This window comes from Salvelinus namaycush, chromosome 34, assembly GCF_016432855.1.
Source record: "Salvelinus namaycush isolate Seneca chromosome 34, SaNama_1.0, whole genome shotgun sequence".
Lineage (NCBI taxonomy): Eukaryota > Metazoa > Chordata > Actinopteri > Salmoniformes > Salmonidae > Salvelinus > Salvelinus namaycush.
This window is the reverse complement of record NC_052340.1, coordinates 25,948,078-25,966,421: the sequence shown is the minus strand read 5'-3', so window position 1 is coordinate 25,966,421 and position 18,344 is coordinate 25,948,078.

Below are 18,344 nucleotides of genomic sequence, written 5' to 3'. Positions count from 1 at the left end.
TCAATGCTGCAGAAGTTTTTTGGTACTCTTCCCCAGATCTGTGCCTAGACTCAATCCTGTCTCGGTGCTCTACGGACAATTACTTCGACCTCATGGCTTAGTTTTTGCTCTGACATGCACTGTCAACTGTGGGACCTTATATAGACAGGCGCATGCCTTTCCAAATCATGTCCTATCAATTGAATTTACCACAGGTGGACTCCAATCAAGTTGTAGAAACATCTCAAGGATGATCAATGGAAACAGGATGCACCTGAGCTCAATTCAGAGTCTCATAGCAAAGGGTCTGAATACTTATGTCAATAAGGTTATACATTTGCAAAAATTCATAAAAACCTGTTTTTGCTTTGTCGGTATGGTGTATTATGTGTAGATTGATGAGGGAAAATGTAAATGTAATCAGTTTTAGTATAAGGCTGTAATGTAACAAAATATTGAAAAAGTCAAGGGGTCTGAATACTTTCCGAAGGCACTGTATATCTGAATGATACATACTGTAAATCTACTGGATGAATATCTAATTTGTCATTTGTAATTTTAGAAGGATCACAGTCAATCGCCTCATCATGTAAGTCTACATTACTAAAGCAATATGGCTTTTATTAATTTGGTAAACTGCCATATCAAATAGATACATTTTTAGTTTATGTTAAAATCTTGTTGGTGTAAGGGGAAATACCTAGCAACAATGTATTGGACTCACAGTCGATGTACACTCACTGTACACTCACTGGACTCTAACCACACACTTACACACCAACACACGGACACACACACAAACAAACATTCCTTCACACTCTTCACATACGCTGCTGCTACTCTGTTTATTATCTATGCATATTCACTTTACCCCTACCTACATATACATTGCCTCAATTACCTCGACTAACCCGTACCTCTGCACATTGACTCGGTACTGGTAACCCTTGCATATATCCTCGTTGTTGTTATGTTATTGTGTTACTATTTTTCCCTTTAGTTTATTTAGCAAATTGTTCTTACCGACTTTTTAAAACTCTGAGTTGTTGGTTAAGGGCTTGTAAGTAAGCATTTCCCAGTAAGGTCTACACCTGTTGTATTCGGCGCATGTGACAAATAAAATGTGATTTTGATTGTGTTTATTCAGAGTATCATAGACAACCCCACAGTCAAAATAACATCTCCACATTGATTAAGGGATTTGATGTTGACATCATTGCATAATATCCCTCCAATAGCATTGTTGGCGTAGTTTCAAACATGTAAAAACATAATTCTGTAAAAGTGAGATATATGCCTACAAACAGATTTAACAGAGAGTGTGGGAGAGATGGGATAGTCCCTCACACTGCTCTACTGTTTAAAGGCAGAAATGCTTTTAGAGGAAGAGGTACAATTAAGATTCTGAACTCACTAAGAAACATTATGAAGAGCAGAAATTTGTTAATCATTGCCCATACACGTTGAGTGATTTGGTGAACCATAAATACACTACTGTTAGTTTCCTAGTTTAAAAGGTTAGTGCGAGAAGCTCTTTCTCTTTCTCCTTCCACTTCCTTCAAACTGTATGCAAAGACATACAAATGGTATGCGTTGTGGAAAGAGATCTATCCATTCCCTGTAAAATGTTTATGGTTCAGTTCAGACTTAGCAGCATCGCCCAAGAACCCACATTACCCCTCGCTGCTCCCTCCCTCAGCCTCGACCTCCTCTGGCCATCTTGCCCAGATTGGGATCTCTGTCTGTGGATGGGAGTGAGACTTGGATTGGAGAGGGAGGAGGGGTAGAGGGGTGGCTGGGGATGAACTGACAGGTTATTACTGGCTTTGTGGGGGATTAGTCCATAAAAGCCCTCTCAGCCCCAAGGCCAGCGTGGCCAGAACCGGGCAAATAAGATAAAATAATCTCTGTAAAAATGGTCTGGAGAGAGAAAGAGGGAGACAGAGAGTGAGAGAGAGATGAGGGGAAAAAAACACCATCCAAAATAAAATCAGTGCTTGGAAAAAATGCATTCTATCTTCACTCTGTCCTAATTTCTGTTGTTTGGTTTTTATCTGAAAACCCCTGCCTGGGGATATGTCTGTTGTTTGGTTTTTATCTGAAAACCCCTGCCTGGGGATATGTCTGTTGTTTGGTTTTTATCTGAAAACCCCTGCCTGGGGATATGTCTGTTGTTTGGTTTTTATCTGAAAACCCCTGCCTGGGGATATGTCTGTTGTTTGGTTTTTATCTGAAAACCCCTGCCTGGGGATATGTCTGTTGTTTGGTTTTTATCTGAAAACCCCTGCCTGGGGATATGTCTGTTGTTTGGTTTTTATCTGAAAACCCCTGCCTGGGGGTATGTCTGTTGTTTGGTTTTTATCTGAAAACCCCTGCCTGGGGATATGTCTGTTGTTTGGTTTTTATCTGAAAACCCCTGCCTGGGGATATGTCTGTTGTTTGGTTTTTATCTGAAAACCCCTGCCTGGGGATATGTCTGTTGTTTGGTTTTTATCTGAAAACCCCTGCCTGGGGATATGTCTGTTGTTTGGTTTTTATCTGAAAACCCCTCCCTGGGGATATGTCTGTTGTTTGGTTTTTATCTGAAAACCCCTGCCTGGGGATATGTCTGTTGTTTGGTTTTTATCTGAAAACCCCTGCCTGGGGATATGTCTGTTGTTTGGTTTTTATCTGAAAACCCCTGCCTGGGGATATGTCTGTTGTTTGGTTTTTATCTGAAAACCCCTGCCTGGGGATATGTCTGTTGTTTGGTTTTTATCTGAAAACCCCTGCCTGGGGATATGTCTATTGTTTGGTTTTTATCTGAAAACCCCTGCCTGGGGATATGTCTGTTGTTTGGTTTTTATCTGAAAACCCCTGCCTGGGGGTATGTCTGTTGTTTGGTTTTTATCTGAAAACCCCTGCCTGGGGATATGTCTGTTGTTTGGTTTTTATCTGAAAACCCCTGCCTGGGGATATGTCTATTGTTTGGTTTTTATCTGAAAACCCCTGCCTGGGGATATGTCTGTTGTTTGGTTTTTATCTGAAAACCCCTGCCTGGGGATATGTCTGTTGTTTGGTTTTTATCTGAACACCCCTGCCTGGGGATATGTCTGTTGTTTGGTTTTTATCTGAAAACCCCTGCCTGGGGATATGTCTGTTGTTTGGTTTTTATCTGAAAACCCCTGCCTGGGGATATGTCTATTGTTTGGTTTTTATCTGAAAACCCCTGCCTGGGGATATGTCTGTTGTTTGGTTTTTATGCGAAAACCCCTGCCTGGGGATATGTCTATTGTTTGGTTTTTATCTGAAAACCCCTGCCTGGGGATATGTCTATTGTTTGGTTTTTATCTGAAAACCCCTGCCTGGGGATATGTCTGTTGTTTGGTTTTTATCTGAAAACCCCTGCCTGGGGATATGTCTGTTGTTTGGTTTTTATCTGAAAACCCCTGCCTGGGGATATGTCTGTTGTTTGGTTTTTATCTGAAAACCCCTGCCTGGGGATATGTCTGTTGTTTGGTTTTTATCTGAAAACCCCTGCCTGGGGATATGTCTGTTGTTTGGTTTTTATCTGAAAACCCCTGCCTGGGGATATGTCTATTGTTTGGTTTTTATCTGAAAACCCCTGCCTGGGGATATGTCTGTTGTTTGGTTTTTATCTGAAAACCCCTGCCTGGGGATATGTCTGTTGTTTGGTTTTTATCTGAAAACCCCTGCCTGGGGATATGTCTGTTGTTTGGTTTTTATCTGAAAACCCCTGCCTGGGGATATGTCTATTGTTTGGTTTTTATCTGAAAACCCCTGCCTGGGGATATGTCTGTTGTTTGGTTTTTATCTGAAAACCCCTGCCTGGGGGTATGTCTGTTGTTTGGTTTTTATCTGAAAACCCCTGCCTGGGGATATGTCTGTTGTTTGGTTTTTATCTGAAAACCCCTGCCTGGGGATATGTCTATTGTTTGGTTTTTATCTGAAAACCCCTGCCTGGGGATATGTCTGTTGTTTGGTTTTTATCTGAAAACCCCTGCCTGGGGATATGTCTGTTGTTTGGTTTTTATCTGAACACCCCTGCCTGGGGATATGTCTGTTGTTTGGTTTTTATCTGAAAACCCCTGCCTGGGGATATGTCTGTTGTTTGGTTTTTATCTGAAAACCCCTGCCTGGGGATATGTCTATTGTTTGGTTTTTATCTGAAAACCCCTGCCTGGGGATATGTCTGTTGTTTGGTTTTTATGCGAAAACCCCTGCCTGGGGATATGTCTATTGTTTGGTTTTTATCTGAAAACCCCTGCCTGGGGATATGTCTATTGTTTGGTTTTTATCTGAAAACCCCTGCCTGGGGATATGTCTGTTGTTTGGTTTTTATCTGAAAACCCCTGCCTGGGGGTATGTCTGTTGTTTGGTTTTTATCTGAAAACCCCTGCCTGGGGATATGTCTGTTGTTTGGTTTTTATCTGAAAACCCCTGCCTGGGGATATGTCTATTGTTTGGTTTTTATCTGAAAACCCCTGCCTGGGGATATGTCTGTTGTTTGGTTTTTATCTGAAAACCCCTGCCTGGGGATATGTCTGTTGTTTGGTTTTTATCTGAACACCCCTGCCTGGGGATATGTCTGTTGTTTGGTTTTTATCTGAAAACCCCTGCCTGGGGATATGTCTGTTGTTTGGTTTTTATCTGAAAACCCCTGCCTGGGGATATGTCTATTGTTTGGTTTTTATCTGAAAACCCCTGCCTGGGGATATGTCTGTTGTTTGGTTTTTATGCGAAAACCCCTGCCTGGGGATATGTCTATTGTTTGGTTTTTATCTGAAAACCCCTGCCTGGGGATATGTCTATTGTTTGGTTTTTATCTGAAAACCCCTGCCTGGGGATATGTCTATTGTTTGGTTTTTATCTGAAAACCCCTGCCTGGGGATATGTCTGTTGTTTGGTTTTTATCTGAAAACCCCTGCCTGGGGATATGTCTGTTGTTTGGTTTTTATCTGAAAACCCCTGCCTGGGGATATGTCTGTTGTTTGGTTTTTATCTGAAAACCCCTGCCTGGGGATATGTCTGTTGTTTGGTTTTTATCTGAAAACCCCTGCCTGGGGATATGTCTGTTGTTTGGTTTTTATCTGAAAACCCCTGCCTGGGGATATGTCTATTGTTTGGTTTTTATCTGAAAACCCCTGCCTGGGGATATGTCTGTTGTTTGGTTTTTATCTGAAAAACCCCTGCCTGGGGATATGTCTGTTGTTTGGTTTTTATCTGAAAACCCCTGCCTGGGGATATGTCTGTTGTTTGGTTTTTATCTGAAAACCCCTGCCTGGGGATATGTCTGTTGTTTGGTTTTTATCTGAAAACCCCTGCCTGGGGATATGTCTGTTGTTTGGTTTTTATCTGAAAACCCCTGCCTGGGGATATGTCTGTTGTTTGGTTTTTATCTGAAAACCCCTGCCTGGGGATATGTCTGTTGTTTGGTTTTTATCTGAAAACCCCTGCCTGGGGATATGTCTGTTGTTTGGTTTTTATCTGAAAACCCCTGCCTGGGGATATGTCAATTGGAACGAGATTAAACTCCCACAATATAGAGATGAAAAAACGGACTGAAACACATCTAAGATGCTCAGAGCCCCCCTTTAGAAAGCTATGTTCTTCCCTCTGGTTCAATAGATCTGCATATGACTCATATGCGTTGTTGCGTAAGCAGGAACAGACATCAGGGACCTGTTTCGATTTTAGATCCCTTATGGTTGTAGCGAGAGTTAGATCTGTCAGTTCACCCATCATGTTCTGGAGAAAGTACAACATTTTTTGTGTAACACTTAATCATGTTCTCTTCATAACCTACTATTTGTATGATCAACGGGTGCCTCTGCCTTGTAGGCTCCCACAGCTGGAAACATATCCACACTCAGATGTGGACTAAATATACACTGAACAAAAATATAAATGCAACATGCAACAATTTCTAAGATTTTACAGTTACAGTTCCTATAAGGAAAACTTTACATGTTGCGTTTTATATTTTTGCTCAGTATATTTTGTGTTGGCATTTCTCCTGGGTTTAGGAGAACAGGTATGTCAGGTTGTTATTAAGTCATATCATGTTGCACTACAAACTGTTTCCTGTTTTAGAGGGTTTACATTTAGAGGTCAAGAAATGTAAGCTTAAAAACAAAATACTCCAAATTAGATAAATTGGTAACTTGCATTTCAAAGCAAATGCATGTGATGTATATTAGGGACTGTACAGCAGGGAAACTATAAAAACCGAAATTAAAGGGCCAAAAAGAAGAAAGGATGACCCATTTCCATTTGAAGACACCCCCCCCCCCCCCCCTCCCGAGGCAAAAACAATAGCATGAAGGTAAAGCAGACGTCAAACACAACAGATTTCTATGAGGAGGGTCTAACTGATTTGATGAAACCCACCAAAGTCAAAATTCTGGATGTTTTTAATAGCATTATAATTGACTCAAATTCATGAGCATTTGAAGATGACAAAAAAACATTCTGTTCTGTTTGTCTTGAACATTTTCAAATATAGAGAACAATAGTTTGCTTCTATACTGTACTTATTTTGAGATACATATGTTCCTTAAAGAAATATGCACCATGTTAGAATGCATTTGTTATCATAAAAACATCTGATATGGAAAATCCTGTCAAAACCCTAAAGTAGACCCCTGGGACCCCAAGTTCAAAATACCATCCAGGTAAATTGTGTGAAAAAATGCTTGATATTGGGTAAAATAGTCTTCACATGCTACACTAATAACAATAACAAACCCTAATCTCCAATTTACCTGAAGGAGAGGAAAATAATGTATATTGCACTTTTCTCTCCATCAGAGCATACAGTTCAGCTGAGTGGACAATTTTGATATAAGCTCTTGGAAAAAATGTCAAATTCAAGAATCAACTTCATACATTTGTAAACCAATTTCTCAAAGCATGGAAAACAGGATAATAAATTAAAGTTAAAGGCTTAAGTGATAATACATTGAAAATAGTGAATATGAATGGGGGGGAAATGAACACATAATCTGATAGCGTGAAGGGTAGAATGTAAAGTTGCAGAGGTTACAGATGATATTATGAGACATAAAGTAATGCAACATTCACTTTTTCATGACTTATTATCTGATCCTCACAGAAAATGCATAGAATTGCTGAAATAAGCTCATTCTTATAGTCATTTTTTAGGCAGTGGAAAATACAATAGGTCATATTCATATTGACCCCTAGACCAGTGGAGGCTGGTGGGATGAGCTATAGGAGGACGAGCTCACTGTAATGGACGGAATGGAATTAATGGAACGTATCAAACAGATCAAAATTCTTCCTATAGCTCCTCCCACCAGTCTCCACTGCCCTAGACCTTATACACCTACACCAGTGTATGTATGATAAAACAATGTCCACATGGACTTTATCAATGTACTACGGAACCATTGGGCCACTCTCCCTGAAACTGGCAATTATCCTTTAATGCCCATTACAAAAGGAACCACATCTATTATTGATGTTGCAATTACTACAGTACCTCCATCATCGCTGAAGATAATTTAAGATTAAGAGCATTTTTGTTCCTGTTTTCCTAACTTAAAAGAAGGGATAAAATCTACTTTCTAAATGGCAAGAGAAAACCTCTTTCACCTTCCATCTAACACTGAATACTGCTAGCCTATTGTAATCAACAGGTTTCTCCATCCAGTCAAGAGCTGTGTCTGAAATGGCACCCTAATCACTATGCAAAATGCTTTACCATGAAAGCATGTATTGGAAATTAAATAAAAAATAAATGTATTGGAAATTAAATAAAAAAGAAATGTATTGGAAATTAAATAAAAAAGAAATGTATTGGAAATTAAATTAAAAATAAATGAAATTATGAAACTATGAAAATAATGTGTCTATGTATGTACTTGGCCAAGACTATGTTATCACACTGTATTGAGATTATAATTGACTATATTGCAGTAGGCCTTTAAGGTTGCAGGTATTGGTTTGGTTGGTGGCATGTCTAACCCACACCAAAGGTGCCATCTTGAATTAGGCTACCGGCCAATTGTTTGGAGAGCCTAGCATTTTCAGTGGCAAATAGACATTGAATCGTTCATCTTCCATTGGACCATAAGATTTTCAGCTGGATTATTGACTTTATATCTGAAATAGCTTTGGGATTTCCTTTATTATTATTTGTTGGGGGGGGGAATGATATCTATATCCTTGGATTTGGATTTAGACTCAAATGTTCAAAGGATTTACAAAGTAGTGACAAATACAGTATCTCCTAACTATTTTGTTATTCAAATTCAAAACTGGTTGATTGACATTGAAATAAAGTCGAAATCCAAATCCAAGGAAATAGATATAATTCCTCTCCCACCGTCCAATGGAAGATGAAGACTGAATATTTCAATGTCTATTTTCCACTAAAGCAGCATTGAATAATGAAGAAAAGAGTCCTGAAATTCCTCTTTGTAGCAAATAATGCTCTCAAAACAATTGGCCTGGGGCCTAATTCAAAATAACCCCTGTGGTTTGGGTTAGACACGACTCCAACCACACCCATACCTGCAGCCTTAAAGGCCTACTGCAATATAGTCAATTAACAAAACAATACAGTTTACGCTCCTTGCTGAGTAAAATAAAAAAAAATATGAATGAATTAAAGCTAGGTAATAATCCAGACGTGGACAACACTGATTCAATCTGGTAACAAAGGCCCTATTGCCTCCACACAATAGTATTTTCATTGAGTAAAGCATCTTACATTTGCATACTTGTCTTTCATTTTCTTAAGCTGATATCGCTACATCAATTGAATGCTAACTTGTTATTACAGCTTTGAATCAAACAGCTCATTTTCAAAAGGCCCCTAATATATACTGCTACCTATACAGTTTGTAGCACAAAATTCCATTCCACTTTCATTGGTCTAGTAATTGATCTCAATATAGTACAAGTAAAACTCTGTCCGTTCCTTGTAAATTGATAATTGAGATTTCAAAAGTTTGAGAAAATATATAATAGGCTTATTTAGAACTATTAAGGTTAGAAAGTTATAACTTGCTTAACTGCTCAATTAAACTTGATCAAAGAAAGAAAAAAATGAGGTGAAAAGAAAAAGCACTGTAGCTAATGTTACATATTGTCTCAAATGCTGAAGACTCATGAATAATATTTATTTAATTAATATGCCAGTGAAAGTTAATGTTAATCAAGTGGGTCATTCACATTAACTCAGTGTATAAAATTAAGATTAATGCAAATTCAATTAGTATTTACAGCACGTGTATTACCAGTCGAATATATTTTCCCAAGTCTGAATATATGATGTTACGAGTCAGTGATGAATAAGCCTTTGCATGTTGCCTAGCAATTAAAAAACTATGACAACTTTGTAAAAAAAGGTGAGACATGATTAAAGATCGTGGAAGTAAACGGAGCTTCACAGGTACCCATCATGAATACAACTCATTAATCTTGATCCATAAAGGTTGCGATAAGACCATTTATTAATTAGTGCAAAAGTAATTATGTCGCCTCATTTCTGTGAGACTGGCAGCCTCTTGTACTCAAACTGTCAGCACAGAGGCTTACTTGATGACCTGGTTGCAACTCTGACGTATTCAGTCTACTGTAACCAAACATGATTGGCACCAGGGAAAGAGAGTGTAGCCAAACACACTTCAGCCCAGCTAAAACAAAAATGGAATCACTTGACTGCGGGACTTGAAAAACAGGATACTTCAAAGGGTGACTAACCATTAAAGTAAAGACAAAAGAGAACTGTTTCTGCGAAGATTTGATCATTTATTGGTGGGACATACAAACAGGTTTATGATTGGCACCATGCTCTGCATTCCAACACATCCTTTAGTCCGACTAATATTACTACATTATGCAAGCTCACCTCAGTAAGTAGTCTCTAACCCATGGACTTGCCTGTCAGTTGTTCAACATGTCATTCACTCATATTTCTCCTGATCACACTCCTGGACATAAAGTCATGATGGCTATAAATTGCACACGCACTCCATAAGACATTAAAACCTGTTGAGGACAGAGGGCGCTATTTTCACTTTGGGGGAAAATCGTGCCCAATTTAAACGGCCTCGTACTCAATTCTTGCTTGTACAATATGCATATTATTATTACTATTGGATAGAAAACACTCTCTAGTTTCTAAAACCGTTTGAATTATATCTGTGAGTAAAACAGAACTCATTTTGCAGCAAACTTCCTGACAGGAAGTGGAAAATCTGAAATCGATGCTCTGTTCTAGGGCCTGCCTATAAATGTGCTTGATATATATTAGTATACATGCACTTCATACGCCTTCCACTAGATGTCAACAGGCAGTGAGAGAAGAAATGGAGTGTATAACATGATCTGAGGTGGAATAAAAGCTCTTGGCATGACGTGACACCCATTTCCTGTTTCCTGGAACGCGCGAGAAGGGACCTGGTATTGCCTTCTGTAAAGCTGTCGTTATAGACGACTAATATCTCCGGCTTTGATTTTATTTGATAAATGTGACAATATCATCGTAAAGTATATTTTTTCAATATAGTTTTATTAGATTATTGAAATTTATTCGGGACGTTAGGCGTGTTGCGTTGTGTGCCTTTGTTCAGGAAGGAGAGCTTCGCGCTACTTTACTAGCTTTCCGTGCTAATTGACTGGAGAAGAGGACATTCTAAAACCAAACAACGATTGTTCCCGACAAAGGACCCCTTGTACAACATTCTGATGGAAGATCATCAAAAGTAGGACCCATTTTATGATGCTATTTCATATATCTGTCGAACATGTGAACTAGTAGTTTGCGCCCAGATTTTGGGTACTCTCTCGCCATAACGTAAACTGCATATCGTAATGAAGTTATTTTTAGAATTCTAACACGGCGATTGCATTAAGAACTAGTGTATCTATCATTTCCTATACAACATGTATTTTCTAGTAACGTTTATGAATAGTTATTTGGTCAGAATAGTTGAGTGTCATAAAAATATCCGCACATTCTGGGAAAAAGATGCTACGTTAGCACAATGTATAACCACTGATTTCAGCTCTAAATATGCACATTTTCGAACAAAACATAAGTGTATGTATAACCTGATGTTATAGGACTGTCATCTGATGAAGGTTTATGAAGGTTAGTGAAAATTAATATATTTTGCTTGTTTATTCGCTATCGCTAACGTGCCTATTGCTATCGCTAACGTGCCTTGATGAATGAATGCGGTAGTGTGGTAGGCTATTATAGTAAGCTAATATAATGCTATATTGTGTTTTCGCTGTAAAACACTTAAAAAATCGGAAATATTAGCTGGATTCACAAGATGTTTGTCTTTAATTTGCTGTACACCATCGATTTTTCAGAAATGTTTTATGACGAGTATTTAGGTATTTCACGTTGGTCTCTATAATTACTCTGGCTGCTTCGGTGCTATTTTTGATGGTAGCTGTGATGGTAGCTGCAATGTAAAACTGATTTATACCTCAAATATGCACATTTTTCGATTTATTGTGTAACATGTTATAGGACTGTCATCTGATGAAGTTGTTTCTTGGTTAGTTTGGTTGGATCTTGGTTAGTTATGTTGGTTTTGTGCATGCTACCTGTGCTGTGAAAAATGTCTGTTCTTTTTTGTATTTGGTGGTGAGCTAACATAAATATATGTGGTGTTTTCGCTGTAAAACATTTTAAAAATCGGACATGTTGGCTGGATTCACAAGATGTGTATCTTTCATTTGCTGTGTTGGACTTGTTAATGTGTGAAAGTTAAATATTTCTCAAAAATATTTTTTGAATTTCGTGCTCTGCCTTTTCAGTGGAATGTGGGAGGAGTTCCGCTAGCGGAACCCCGGAGCCAGACAGGTTAAAGATCTGAAGGTTATGGTTATCTGCACGAACCCTGGCTAATAAGTTGAATCAGCAATACACAAATTGGCATAATTATTTATTTACTAAATACCTAAATAATCACACAGAATTACATATATACAGTGGGGCAAAAAAGTATTTAGTCAGCCACCAATTGTGCAAGTTCTCCCACTTAAAAAGATGAGAGAGGCCTGTAATTTTCATCATAGGTACACTTCAACTATGACAGACAAAATGAGGGAAAAAAAATCCAGAAAATCACATTGTAGGATTTTTAATGAATTTATTTGCAAATTATGGTGGAAAATAAGTATTTGGTCAATAACAAAAGTTTCTCAATACTTTGTTATATACCCGTTGTTGGCAATGACAGAGGTCAAACGTTTTCTGTAAGTCTTCACAAGGTTTTCACACACTGTTGCTGGTATTTTGGCCCATTCCTCCATGCAGATCTCCTCTAGAGCAGTGATGTTTTGGGGCTGTTGCTGGGCAACACGGACTTTCAACTCCCTCCAAAGATTTTCTATGGGGTTGAGATCTGGAGACTGGCTAGGCCACTCCAGGACCTTGAAATGCTTCTTACGAAGCCACTCCTTCGTTGCCCGGGCGGTGTGTTTGGGATCATTGTCATGCTGAAAGACCCAGCCACGTTTCATCTTCAATGCCCTTGCTGATGGTAGGCTTTGTTACTTTGGTCCCAGCTCTCTGCAGGTCATTCACTAGGTCCCCCCGTGTGGTTCTGGGATTTTTGCTCACCGTTCTTGTGATCATTTTGACCCCACGGGGTGAGATCTTGCGTGGAGCCCCAGATCGAGGGAGATTATCAGTGGTCTTGTATGTCTTCCATTTCCTAATAATTGCTCCCACAGTTGATTTCTTCAAACCAAGCTGCTTACCTATTGCAGATTCAGTCTTCCCAGCCTGGTGCAGGTCTACAATTTTGTTTCTGGTGTCCTTTGACAGCTCTTTGGTCTTGGCCATAGTGGAGTTTGGAGTGTGACTGTTTGAGGTTGTGGACAGGTGTCTTTTATACTGATAACAAGTTCAAACAGGTGCCATTAATACAGGTAACGAGTGGAGGACAGAGGAGCCTCTTAAAGAAGAAGTTACAGGTCTGTGAGAGCCAGAAATCTTGCTTGTTTGTAGGTGACCAAATACTTATTTTCCACCATAATTTGCAAATAAATTCATTAAAAATCCTACAATGTGATTTTCTGGAGAAAAAAAATCTCATTTTGTCTGTCATAGTTGAAGTGTACCTATGATGAAAATTACAGGCCTCTCTCATCTTTTTAAGTGGGAGAACTTGCACAATTGGTGGCTGACTAAATACTTTTTTGCCCCACTGTATACACAGGCTAGATCACACAAGGATTACTAATCATGTCATGAAAAGCCCCTAGTGGGCTAACCCAAAATGACGGCTGGTTACACAAAGGAAGGGGTTTGGGTTTGAATGAAAGAGCGGGAAGACTAAAGGACAAAGGAGTTGAATCTCTATCGGACCTTGAGAAGCTATGCTACAGTAAATACAGAATCTTATGCATTCTAATAACCGCCCATTTGGAACAGGAAAATGCAAGATATATATATTTACTCTGAGCTGTGCTTCGATGGATGGGTCGAAGATGGAAGACTGGTTTACCCAGCAGAGATCACCATTGTCCTTTGAAGAATCTTTCTGGTCGTAGTGTTGTCGAGCGGATACGTTAAAGTACCCTGTCGTTTTTCCGAGATGGTCTGTCCTTTCCTAAGCCACGTACGTTTACAGCTGTAGCTGATAACTTGACGTCTAGGAGGTATCACTTCTTCTTTCGTGGATAATCGTTCAAAGTTCATACCAAGTTTCCATAATCAGCTCGCGCGGTATTATGGCTGGTCTAGTCGAAATTCCCCATTCCAGCGTGTTGATCATCACCTCCACGTTGAAATTCACCCTTTTAAATGTTAGTACAGCAGTCCTAACATTTCTGGAACTAAATGTTAATTTTGTTAGGTTGTAATTGAAATTAGCCCTTTTAAACATATGGACACCATTCCTCACGTCATCCGTCAACGGTCTTTTGTACTGGGGGAGAGAAGGCGTGTTTCATAGTTCTCAACCAATGTTTGTTCACTTGGGCATGGACACTGAGTGAGCATAAGTTTACTTATTAAAACAATTCTCTCATTTAGAAGCTAAAATGACATTTCTTCTTTTCACAAATAGTTTAATATTTAAACATTTAAATTGCACAACAATTCCATGTGAATCTGATAACTAGAATGTGTAAACTTTCCAAGATACAATTTATGTTTGAGAGAAAAGAGTAAAGAGAGTGGAGAGAAAAGGGGGAAAGTATTTATGGGTGGGTCATAAACCTCACCCAACAATGCAACGTCATGACAGGGGTCTGAAAACGTTCCGAACGCACTGTATGTCTTACTGTCTGACAGAGTTATCAAAGAAACAGAAAATAGCAAAGCAGCCGCTGGGAGAAATGGTGTGATGGCTTATTGAATGCTTTGGTGAGCCTTGATGTCCGTGACAGGTTGGAAATAGCGCCAGGCCAATGTCCATGTTTTTGATTCGAGACACAAAGCTGAGGAACAGGTGACATTTTCAAGCAATTTCCTATTCTCCGGCAAAGTTCAAGTGACAATGTAAAAAACGGAAAGGCAGCCTTCGGATAATGGCCTCCCCTCCTGGCCATGGAAATAATGTCTTCTACCAATATTTGAGAGAAAAGTAGCTCAGTACTCAGCTGAAACATTCCCCCTTCTACTGTAGGAAGTGAGTTCAGTAAAGCCCCACTGGGCACAGACATCAATTCAATGTCTATTCCACATTGGTTCAACATCATTTTATTGAACTTACGTGGAAATAATGTTGATTCAACCAGTGTGTGCCCAGTGGGGCATTGTATTAAATACAATTGTTTCCTATATCCTGGAGGGCGGGTTGTTTATTGATTTGCACATTTTAATGAAATGGAGGTGGAAAATGGAAAAGTAACAGGTATATATTTAACCTAATTGAAATTTGGTTGAGGAGTGAAGTCGACCAGACAGTGCTGCTGGTATGAACTGGTGAACAGGTTACTATGACTGGCAGCTGGGTGAATCTGGGCAAGCATGTGGGTGTAGGCCTGCTGCACAGTCATTTGGAAAACACTTTCAAAACAAACAAATACAGCTCAAACTTTTGCACACTGGGATAGCAGAACTAATGGCTCCTGAAATAAAAATGAATGCTGCACATATAAAGGGAGCATTTGGTTCAATGTACTAGCTTTTTGTCTGTCCACCTATTTGAATTCAGAAGAAATATAAAACAGTGCAACTGTGGTATATGAAAAAGCAAGAGTGTAGATGTTAGTGACTTGTATTTCGCTATATTTGTGTGCCGTTGTGAGTTTACATGCAGATGCATATCAGACTTCAGAACAAGCACATGTTTAGCTCACGAATGGACAGTTAGCTCCCAGAGTATAGAGAGAGTGGGCTATAAGTAGCTCTGTTAATGTCTCACAGTGAATCACAGTCATTATCTCCTGATTAAGGTGTGCACTTGCATGCGCTCATTGACACCACTGGATGCTAACCATTATCTTTTAATTAGAGCAGAGAATTAACACCCAGAATCACACTGTCTGCTGGTTACTGCGGTGTGGATTAGTCAGTGCGATGGATGCCAGACAGGATTGCAAAGCAAACTAAAGACTCTCGTTAACTTAATTTACTTGACAGTAAAACGGAGGGATAATGTGACGAATGTGCATTAAAACAGGTCTGAATTAGCCGTCTATTTTATCTTGGCTCGCCCTGCTGCAATTCAGAGAATATTTTAAATGTGCCTCTCTCCCCGATACCACATTACACAGCTTTGAATGTCAGGGTGAATGTCTATTGAATGTAATTTTTCTTAACAATCTTATTTTCTCCTATTTTTCATTGTTATCCCCTCTCATCCTGAACCTTTTAGTTTTACTATCTTTCTGTCTTTGTATTCCTGTTCTGTATGTGGAGGTGTAACAACCAAGTTTTGGATGGACCTCACTTTGGGCAATTGGTCTTCGGGATCGGTGTCCCTTCCACGGGACGGTTGAGCTAACGTAGGCTAATGCGATTAGCATGAGGTTGTAAGTAACAAGAAAATTTCCCAGGACATAGACATATCTGATATTGGCAGAAAGCTTAAATTCTTGTTAATCTAACTGCGCTGTCCAATTTACAGTAGCTATTGCAGTGAAATAATACCATGCTAATGTTTGAGGAGAGTGCACAATTTTGAACATAAAATGTTATTAATATAAAAAATAGGCATATTTGGGCAGTCTTGATACACAATTATGAACAGAAATGCAGTGGTTCATTGGATCAGTCTAAAACTTTGCACATACACTGCTGCCACATAGTGGCCAAAATGTATATTGCACCTGGGCTGGAATAATACATTATGGCCTTTCTCTTGCATTTCAAAGATGATGGTACAAAAAAATACAAAAGAACAGTTGTTTTTTTCTTTGTATTATCTTTTACCAGATCTATTGTGTTATATTGTCCTACATTCCTTTCACATTTCGACAAACTTGTTTCCTTTCAAATGGTACCAAGAATATGCATATCCTTGCTTCAGGACCTGAGCTACAGGCAGTTAGATTTGAGTATGTCATTTCAGGCGAAAATTTAAAAAAAATGGGTGGATCCTTGCACTCTTACCAATTACTCCAGCGTGGGCTACCATGTGAATACATTTGGCTAACAGGGATTGCCAGGCATGTCCTGGTACTGAGGCTGAGGATGGCTCTGTGGTTGTCCAATGGCTAGGGGTCCCAGTGGGGTGCAGATTGATCACATTGGGCCCATACACAGTTTATTAGCAAAAATTGAGAGGAAGAAAATAATTACTTTTATCAACAACAATTGCAGTTATGTTTTGTGAGAAAGTACTAACTTTTTGTAGATCCACAGATGTGTTTTCTCCCAAGCATGTCGGACTAAAGGGTCAGTACATTAGTTTAAGTGAGAATCAAAGGGGTCACTGCGTCATCATACAGGTCTACACTCACTGGTGTGTGGTGCGTGACCTATCCAGTCAGTGAGGCAATATCGCACTGTAAATTTGAGCTGTGTTGTTTGGTAAGATCATGAAGATGTTTGCATATTATGAAATATCAGGACATTTTAGTCATTTAGCAGAGCAACTTACAAGCGCAATTAGGGTTAAGTGCCTTGCTCAAGGGCATAGACTTTTCACATAGTCTACACAGGGGTTCAAACCAGCAACCTTTCAGTTACTGGCCAAATGCTTTTAACCGCTAGGCTACCTGCCACAATCTTCCAAGCATCGTAAAAAAGCTATGGTACAGGTTTTATGGTAACATACAAGGTACATTCTTGAGTAATGTCAAAGTGAACATTTTAAAATGACAATTTATAGGGGTAAAAGTCAAGACCTTTAAAATGTGAAATTGGAAATGTCTGATGAAACTGGGAAAAGGTTATTGGTAAATGGACTCTAGAATCCTAGTCCATTCCATTTAAACCCTTCAGGATATTCTTCAAGTTAAATGATTACCTACATTTGGACATGTACAGTAGCTCATGACCTGAGGCGTCTAGCACAGCTAATGCTCTCTGGACTGACCCAGCTCCATTTCTTCCAATCATCGCCAATCTGACTGGTTCTCCTCAGCCTCCAGAGTCCCTTCCACCTGGGCTTGGAGAGCAACCTTGAGCCTCCAAGCGTCCCACAAAGAAACACAGCACTTGACTCAACGTGGATTCTGATGGGGAGAGATATATAATTCAGGGGCTGGAATCAACCTTTCAATTTTCTGATAAAACTCTACCCAGCTCTCCATTCCTGGCTGACCCCACTTCAACCCCCCCGCATCTCAATCACCACCAGGAGGGACAGCTCTGGGGAGCTTATCTGAGTCCCCACAGTGCCTGTAATTCCCTCCTATTTAAAACGGACACCCCCTGATTCATGAAATGTGTAAAAAACAGTAACTCAATGTGTCCAAAGACTAAATATAGTACGATACAGAAAAGGCTGTACTTCACAAATGACAGTGAGTTTAATCCTACATTTGGCATATTTGGGCTTGGAACCATTCAAATAACACTACCTATATAGCTAATGTTACGTGGCTTATATGTGTAGTAATATTATTTGTATCGCAGAGCCATTTCCAATGCTAGTTATAGCCTAATGTTAGCTAGCAAGCTAACATTGGACCTAGTTGGTTAGTTTTAGCTACCAGCAGATTCATGCATGGTAGGAATATTATGAGTTGGGATTATGGTTCAATGATTAGCTAGCTAGCTAGCTACATATTGAAACAAAAGACCACTATGCAAGTAACCATTGCACTGTACCGTTTACACCTTCTGTACCCTGTGCATGTGACAAATAAACTTTGATTTCATTTTATATAGTGTTTAATAGAGACGGTAATGTGAAGAACAATATGAACTGCAGCCAAAATCAAATTAGGATACAACGTTAGGCCAACGAGAC